We start from the raw sequence: 9,191 nt of genomic DNA, 5'->3' as shown, positions 1-9,191 counted from the left end.
AGTAGTATGTCTTGAACTCTGGTATTGTGATACCTCTGGCTTTATTTTTGTAGTTTCAGATTGCTTAGCTATTTGGAGTCTCTTGTGTTTTCATATGAACTTAAGCACTTTTCCTTGATCTGAGAAGAATGTTGTTGCTATTTTGATTGGGATTGCATTGAATCCGTAATTTGCTTTCTGTTGTGGACGTTTTGATGATATTAATTTTTCTAATCTATGGATATGGAAGATTTTTCCACTTTTTGTGTCTCCTATTTCTTTCTTTAATGTTTTATCATTTTCATCATAGGTTAAATTTATGCCAAGGTATTTGATATTTTTTTTGTAGCTATTGTGAATAAGATTGATCTTAGAACTTCTTTCTAAGCCATGTACTATTGTGAATTATGCTGCAGTGAACATGGGATACAGATATGGGGGTACAGATAACTATTTCATGCTGGAATTTCTTTTGGTTTGGGCAAATTCCCAGGAGTGGGATGGCTGGATCATATGGTAGGTTTATATTTAGATTTCTGAGTTATCTCCAGACTGTCTTTTACAGTAGCTACACCAGTTTGCATTCCCATGAACAGTGACCCAGGTTGCCTTTTCCCTTGCACCCTCACCAACATTTGTCATTTGTTGATTTCTGTCTGAGAGCCATTCTAACTGAAGTGAAGTGAAAGCTCATTATGGGTTTAATTTGCATTTCCCTGATGAATAGTGATCCCAAACATTTTCTGTAGTGTTTCTTGGCCATTTGGATTTGCTCTTTTGAAAAATGCCTGATCAAATCCTTTGCCCTTTTCTTAACTGGAAGGTTTGTTTTATTGTTATTGAATTTCTTGAGCTCTTTATAGATTCTGGATGTTAATCCTTTATCAGTTGCATAGTTTGCAGATATTTTCTCCAATTCTGTCAGTTGCCTCTTCACTTTGCTGAGTGTTTCTTTTGCAATGCAGAAGCTTCTCAGCTTGCTGTATTCCCATTTGTCAATTTCAGCTTAGATTGCCTGTGATTCTGGGGTTTTTCCATGAAGTCTTTGCCTATGCCACTTTCTTGCAGTTTCCTCAATATTCTCTAATAATTTGATGGTATTGGATTGTAGATTGAGGTTTTTGAGCCATTTTGAATGGATTTTTGTGGAAGGTGTAAGGTATCCAGTTTCCCCATCACCATTTGTTAGAGACTGTCCTCATTCCTGGGATTGATTTTAGCTACTTTGTCAAAGATAAGTTGATTGTAGAATCATGGATTGATTTCTGGAGTTTCTATTCTGTTCCATTTGTCTACTGTCGCTCCCCCTCTTCATGGAGGAACGACACTAAACCCTGCCTAGGCTTCATATCCAAGTCACGGCACCATTATGTTGCTCCCCCTCTTCGTGGAGGAACGACACAGGACCCTGCGCTGTTCTTTTGTCTGCTCGGCCCTCCCCGGGTTTGCTGCTGGTTCTTCCCGGGTTGGCTGCCGTCCCTTCCACCTCCGTGGAAGGGCGGTTCCCCCTGGCCACTTTCCCCACTTCCGCAGGGGAGCGGCACACCGCCGGCCGGCTCTCTCGGGGGCTGCACAGGTGTTCCTTCAGATAGATGTTCCCCTTAGATGTTCCTGGTGCATGCCGTCTCTCTCCTCCTTTATAGTCCTCCTCTGCCAATCCTAACTCGGCTGCCCACACGCCGAGTACGCTGCTCTCCTCCAATCAGGAGCAAGTCCTACAGTTTATTGGCTGAACTGGAGGCAGCTGTGTAGAAGCTGTTTCTCCCTTCTCAGCGCCATATTGTGGGAGAGCAGATGCATAGAATAAGTCTTAATTCCAGTAACTTAGTCTAGTCCGAGTTGCTCCTCACATCTACAAGTCTTTTTGTGCCAGTACCATGCTGTTTTGATTATAAGTGCCCTGTAGTATGTCTTGAAATCAGGTATTGTGATGCCTTTGGCTTTGTTTTTGTTGTACAAGATGGCTTTAGCTATCTGGGGTCTCTTGTGTTTCCATATGATTTTAGCATAATTTTTTATAGATCTGCAAAGAATATCATTGGCATTTTTATTTGGGGTTTCATTGAATCTATAAATTGCATTTGGGATTATGGACATTTTGATGATGTTGATTCTTCCAGTCTATGAACATGGAAGATTTTTTCATTTTTAAATGTATTCCTTTATTTCTTTCTTTAATGTTCTGTAATTTTCATTATAGAGATCTTTGACATCCTTAGTTAAATTTATTCTAAGGTATTTCATTCTTTTTCGAGCTACTGTGAATGGGACTGATCTTCAAAGTTCTTTCTCAGCAATGAAATTGTCTGTGTATACCAAGATGATTGATTTTTCCATGTTTATGTTATAGCTATATCCTGGTACTTTTTTTTTTTTATAAAAGCTTTGCTTCTTCATTCAGCTCAGATACAGATGCCACGCCCCCACTGTCATGCTCAGGTGGCCACTTCCACAGCCAGCTGGTCCAAGTCCTCTGTTTTCCTGGGTCCCTGCATGGTGAACTCTGTGCTCAGCTGCCACAACTTCACGGTGCCCTTGGCATCACCAGCAGCCAAGAGCTGCGTCTGCTGGTGGTTGAATTCCAGGCAGTAGATGGGGCTCCCATCCTGGGTCTGCTTGATGGAAACTGTGGGCTTCTGGGAGCTCCTGTGTAGGTCAAACAACAGCACCTCCCCTTCTCCAGAAACAACTACAAAACCCAAGGGGCACACTGGGGACCAGCGCACAGCAAACAGGTACTTGTGCAACAGTTGTAGCGGGGTGAGCGGCTGCACTTGCAGCATGGAGTACAAGTGGATGTGGTCATTGGTGTATGAGCTCAGGACGAGATTCCTGTGGAAGGGGGAGCAGCTCACAGAGTAGACAGGGCCTGCCGTGGGGCGAGAAGGTGAACTGTGCCGGGGCACACAGGGCACCGAGCTGGGCATGTGCGTGAGGGCTGCCTCTTCAGCCCTCTGGGAACACTTGAGCCGCCTTCTGTGCCCAGGATGAAAAGGCAGGGGTCCAAGCTGGAGAAGCCCACTGCCATGGTGCCCACCTTGGTCTTCCCCCGGGTGGGCTTTGTTGGTGAGATATGTTTCTTGCACGCAGCAAATAGATGGGTCTTGTTTTTTAATCCACTTAGCCAGTCTGTATCTTTTAACTGGAGAGTTGAGGCCATTTACATTCAAGGTGACTATTGATAAATAACGACTTGGCTCTGCCATTTTCCCACAAATATTCCTATTGTTTACTTTGGACTTATTTTTAGACTGATGGATTTTTCTGCCTTCACATTCTTTCATAATGATAGCTATCTTTCTGTGTTTCTATATGTAGCAGGTCCTTAAGCGTCTTTTTTTATTTAAGGCTGTATGAGTGGTATCAAATTCAATTTCTGTATGTTAGGGAAGATCTTTGTTTCACTTTCATTCATAAATGAGAGCTTTGCGGGGTTCAGTATTCTGTGTTGACAGTTTTTTTTTCTTTTAAGACTTAGAGTGTATCTTGCCATTCCCTTTTTGCCTGTAGGGTTTCTGATGAGAAGTCTACTGTGAGTCTAATTGGGGATCCTCTGAAGGTATCTGGCATTTTTCTCATGGACATTTCAGAATCTTTTTTTTTTTTTAAATGTTTTACATTGCAAAGTTTGACTATAGTCTGTATCATGGTGAAGATCTTTTCTGGTCATGTCTGTTAGGAGTTCTATGTACTTCCTCCACTTGGATGTCCCTTTCTTTCTTCAAATTGGGGAATTTTCTGTAATTATTTCACTAAATGGGCCCTCTGTCCATTCTGTCTTTCCACACCTTCAGGAACTCCCACGACCCATATCTTTTTTTTTTTTTTTTTTTTTTTTGGACAGGCAGAGTGGACAGTGAGAGAGAGAGACAGAGGGAAAGGTCTTCTTTTGCCGTTGGTTCACCCTCCAATGGCCACTGCGGCTGGCGTGCTGCGGCTGGCGCACTGCGCTGATCCGACGGCAGGAGCCAGGTACTTGTCCTGGTCTCCCATGGGGTGCAGGGCCCAAGCACTTGGGCCATCCTCTACTGCACTCCCGGGCCACAGCAGAGAGTTGGCCTGGAAGAGGGGCAACCGGGACAGAATCCAGTGCCCCGACCGGGACTAGAACCCAGTGTGCTGGCACCGCAAGGCGGAGCATTAACCTATTGAGCCGTGGCACCAGCCCATGACCCATATCTAATATCATTTGCTATTATTCCCTGAATCTCTAACACTGTTTTTTAGTTTTTCTTCCTTCCTTTCTTTCTTTTTCTTTTTTTTTTTTTTTTTTTGGATTTGACTGTAAGATTTTCAAAGATTTGTCTTCTAGTTTGGATATTCTTCCTCTGTCTCTGCAAGTCTGCTGGTAAGGCTTTTCATTGCATTTTTTAATTTGATCTATTGAATTCTTCATTTTTAATATTTCATTTTGATTTTCTTTAAAAATCTCAATTTCATGGGAAAAATGTTCATTCATGTCATATATCTTTAATTTTTTGTATTTGTTTCTGATTGCTTTTGAATAATCCTATGATTAATTTTTTGCATTCCATTTAGGCATTTCTTCAATCTCTTCATCTTTGCATTCTAATGTTGGAATGTTGTTGTGTTCCTTTTAGGGTATTGTGGTGTTTTCCTTATTCTTATTTCATCAATTTCTGCACTTGCTTTTAGGCATTTTTGGAGTTGATTTTTTTTTCTCTCTGATGGCTTTTTTCTTTGAGCTATGCCTCTATGGCTTAGTGGAATGCTGCACTTTTAGTGAATACCAAGAGATGTGTGGTAGGTGTGGCCAGGAAGCTCTGGGCAGTGCTCTGGGATGGGATGAGTGTCCAGGGTAACACCCAAGTTGGACATGGTAGATCACAATATCCATCTATACCCTGCACCTTCTCCTATAACCAGTGAGTTCCCACAGTCTCAGCACACATGGCTCCCACAGTCACTGGGTCTGGGGGCTTCTCTCTGCTGCCAGCCCATCTAGTCAGCAGAGCGCAGATGCTCCCTGAAACATTTCTGTCTAGGCATCTTGATCCTGGGTGATGTGGGTGCCTCGCCATCCACCTGGTTGGCTATCCAGGCTCACAGTTAGTGGGGAGTGCAGACTGTTCCCTCTGCTAGAATCTGGATCACATGTGCACACGAGAGCCACTGGCTGAATGCTGCTTCCCACCTGCCACTGCCACCGGTACTGCTGAGAAGGTGTCCTGTCTCAGCGTGCACACAGTCTTCTGCAGGTGCTGCCCAAACCCAAAATGGTGCCTGCCCTCTCTTAGCTGGGCAGCAGGTGCTGTTGTGGGGAAGTTGGGCTGAGATGAAAGTGCCCCCTCTATTTCCACTGGGTCTGTGGGCAACCACTAGTAGCCATCGGCCCCCAGGCCTCCAGTATGGACTCAAGCCATGCTCTCCCTCCAGCAGGGTGTTGTCATACAGCCTCACCTTGGTCTCCAAACTGCTGCCTGCTGTGGTTCTTGGCCACTGCAACTGTGTTCATGATATGCCACATATGCCCACCCTCCACACAGGTCCATGGTGCTCTTCTCGCTCTTATAGAACATCCAGTGTGGTTTTCTCTCCAATTACCCCCTGAGAGTGCACGTCCTAAAGTTCTTATCCCTAGCCTAGTAGAGCATGTCACTCCCTAATCTGCCATCTTTAATCTCTGGATTTTGTTTTTTAATCCATTCTACCAGTCTGAATCTTTTATTTGGAGAATTTATACCATTTACATTCAAGGTAGTTGCTGATAAGGTTATCATTGATAAGTAACTTGACCCTGCCATTTTTTTCTGTAAATATTCCTATTGTTTGCTTTGGATTTCCTTTGTACTCTGATTTTCTGCCTTCACATTCTTTCATAATGATGACTATCTTTCTGTGTTTCTGTGTGTAGTAGCACATCCTTACTCATCATTTGTACAGCTTGACAAGTGGTGGCAAATTCTTTCATTTTCTATTTGTTATGAATGGTCTTTATTTTCTTTTTGTGTTTCACCTTCATTTATACATGAGAGCTTTGCAGGGTACAATATTCTGCATTGACTTTTTATTTTCCTCTTAAGACTTTGACTATATCTTTCCATTCTCTCCTAGTCTGTGGACTTCTGATGAAAAGTGAGCTGTGAGTCTAATTGGAGATACACTGAAAGTAATCTGGCATTACTCACATGCATATTTTCATATTTTTATTTATATTTTACTGTTAAAGTTTGACTACAGTGTGTCAAGGTGAAGATCTTTTCTGGTTATGACTGTAATGAGTTCTATGTACCTCTGTACCTGGACATACCTTTCTTTCTCCAAATTAGGGAAATTTTCTGTAATTGTTTCACTGAATAGACTCTCTAATCCATTATCTTTTTCCGCATGGTCAGGAACTCCTAAGATCCGTATGTTGGGTTGTTTGATAGTGTCCTATAAGTCTCAAACATTATTTTTAATTTTTCTAATCCCTTCTTTTTTTGACTAGGATATTTACAAAGACTTGTCTTCTAGCTCATATTTTTTTCTTCTGCCTCAGCACTTCTATTATTAAAGCTTTCCTCTGTAATTTTTATTTGACATATTGAATTGTACATTTCTAATATTTCAATTTGATTTTTCTTCAAAATCTCAATTTCATGGGGAAATTTTTCCTCCATGTCATGCATGGATTTTTTTGTAAAGATTTTATTTATTTATTTGAGAGGTAGAGTTACAGACAGAGAAAGAGAGAGACAGAAAGAAAGGTCTTCCATCTGCTGCTTCAGTCCCCAAATGGCCTCAATGACCACAGCTGGACCAATCAGAAGGCAGGATCCGGGAGGTTCTTTGGGGTCTCCCACGTGGGTGCAGGGGCCCAAGCACTTAGGCCATCTTCTGCTGCTTTCCCAGGCCATTAGCAGAGAGCTGGATCAGAAGAGGAGCACCCAGGACTAGAACCAGTGCCCATATGGGATGGCAACACTGCAGGCGCAGGCTTAGCCACTATGCCTCAGCGCCAGCCCCATGTATGAGTTTCTTTAACTCATGAATTTGCTTCTCATTGCTTTTTTTTTTTTTTTTGGACAGGCAGAGTGGACAGTGAGAGAGAGAGACAGAGAGAAAGGTCTTCCTTTGACGTTGGTTCACCCTCCAATGGCCACCACAGCCAGCGCACTGAGGCCGGCGCACTGTGCTGATCCGAAGGCAGGAGCCAGGTGCTTCTCCTGGTCTCCCATGGAGTGCAGGGCCCAAGCACTTGGGCCATCCTCCACTGCACTCCCTGGCCACAGCAGAGAGCTGGCCTGGAAGAGGGGCAGCCGGGACAGAATCCGGTGCCCCAACCAGGACTAGAACCCGGGGTGCCAGTGCTGCAAGGTGGAGGATTAGCCTAGTGAGCCACAGCACTGGCCTCAGTATATTTTCTATTTTTCCTTTTGATTTCCTCTTTGTTTGTTCAGCAACTTTTTTAATTTCCATGTATTTTTGTGTGTATTTTAAAAAAATTTTTCTTTCTGTCTTTGGTTTCTAGCTTTATTCTGTGGTGTTCAGAGAATATGCTTGGAATAATTTCAGTCTTCTTAAATTATAAGAGACATTTTGTTACCTATTTTGTGATCTGTTATATGATTGTGAAACATTATGTGATGTGTTCAGAACCATCTGAGGATGTGTTGCTATGTATTTCTCCCTTCAGATCTCTCAATGCTTTCTTTATTTTTTTTTTTTCTTTTTTTTTTTTTTTTTATTCTTTTTTTTTTTGACAGGCAGAGTGGACAGTGAGAGAGAGAGACAGAGAGAAAGGTCTTCCTTTGCCGTTGGTTCACCCTCCAATGGCCGCCACGGCCGGCGCGCTGCGGCCGGCGCACCACGCTGATCCGATGGCAGGAGCCAGGAGCCAGGTGCTTTTCCTGGTCTCCCATGGGGTGCAGGGCCCAAGCACCTGGGCCATCCTCCACTGCACTCCCGGGCCACAGCAGAGGGCTGGCCTGGAAGAGGGGCAACCGGGACAGAATCCGGTGCCCCGACCGGGACTAGAACCCGGTGTGCCGGCGCCGCTAGGCGGAGGATTAGCCTAGTGAGCCGTGGCGCCGGCCTCAATGCTTTCTTTATATATTTGGATTCTCTGTGGGTCCATATATATATATATATATATATATATAATTGTTATTTAGGTTCTCTGATGATGGGCCCATATATATTTATAAATTTTATATCTTTTTTGAAGGTGATACTTTTATCATTATGTAAGGGCCCTATTTTCTCTTGTGACTATTTTTAACATAAAACCTATTTTGTCTCGTAAGTATAGACAGTCTTCTCCTTTTTGTTAGCATTTGCATGGACTATGTTTTTCCATCCCCCCCCACCCCCTTTTTAAGATTTATTTCATTTATTTGAAAGACAAGTTACAGAGAGAGAGGTAGAGACAGAGAGAGATGTATTCCATCTGCTGGTTCACTCCCCAGATGGCCACAACGGCTGGAGCTGTGCCAATCTGAAGACAGGAGCCAGGAGCCTCTTCTGGGTCTCCCACATGGGTGTAGGGGCCCCAGGACTTGGGCCATCTTCTACTGCCCTCCCAGGCCACAACAGAGAGCTGGATCAGAAGAGGAGCAGCTGGGACTAGAACCGGTGTCCACATGGGGATGATGGCGCTTTGGGCCAGGGCTTTCACCCTCTATACCACAGCGTTGGCCCCCATCCCTTTGCTTTTGACTTATATTTCCTTAAATCTAAAGTGAGTATGTTGGAGATAGTATATAGTTGGATGTTGGATGTTGTTTTAAGACTCGTTTATGTATTTGAAAAGCAGAGTGACACAGAAAGAAGGGGAGAAATAGATTTTCCATCCACTAGTTGAGTCCCCAAGTGGCCACAGCAGTCAGAGCAGGGCCTGGCTGAAGTCTCCATGTGGGTGGCAGGGTTCCAAGCACTTGCGCTCCCTTCCACTGCTTTCCCATGTGCCTTAGCAGGGGCTGGGTGAGAAACAGAGCAGCCAGGATCCAAACTGTGTTCTGATGTGGAATGCTGGCATTGCAAGAGGCGGTTTAACCTGCTGAACCACAACCCTGGCTCTGATGTGATTTTTATTTTGTTTCTTTTTATCCATTCAGCTGCTTTATTCATAATGAATAGTGTGTTTAACCCATTTACACTTAAAGTAGTTGTTGATAGGTAAAGATTATTCTTGGCATTTTGTTTTCTACCTGGTTTATAATTTGTCCCTTTCTCTTGCTTTTTCTTTGTGTCTTCATGATTTTTAAATG

At 43.5% G+C, this 9,191-nt stretch overlaps 1 pseudogene; it reads right to left on the bottom strand.

The window, feature by feature from the left end:
• Positions 1 to 2,414: 2,414 nt before the first annotated feature.
• On the bottom strand, positions 2,415 to 5,455 carry LOC138843357 (cytoplasmic dynein 2 intermediate chain 2-like; annotated as a pseudogene).
• Between the last annotated feature and the right edge of the window lie 3,736 nt (positions 5,456 to 9,191).

The sequence above is a fragment of the Oryctolagus cuniculus genome, chromosome 8 (assembly GCF_964237555.1).
Source record: "Oryctolagus cuniculus chromosome 8, mOryCun1.1, whole genome shotgun sequence".
Classification (NCBI taxonomy): domain Eukaryota; kingdom Metazoa; phylum Chordata; class Mammalia; order Lagomorpha; family Leporidae; genus Oryctolagus; species Oryctolagus cuniculus.
The sequence above is the reverse complement of the archived record's forward strand: the minus strand, read 5'-3'. Positions and strand labels throughout refer to the sequence as shown.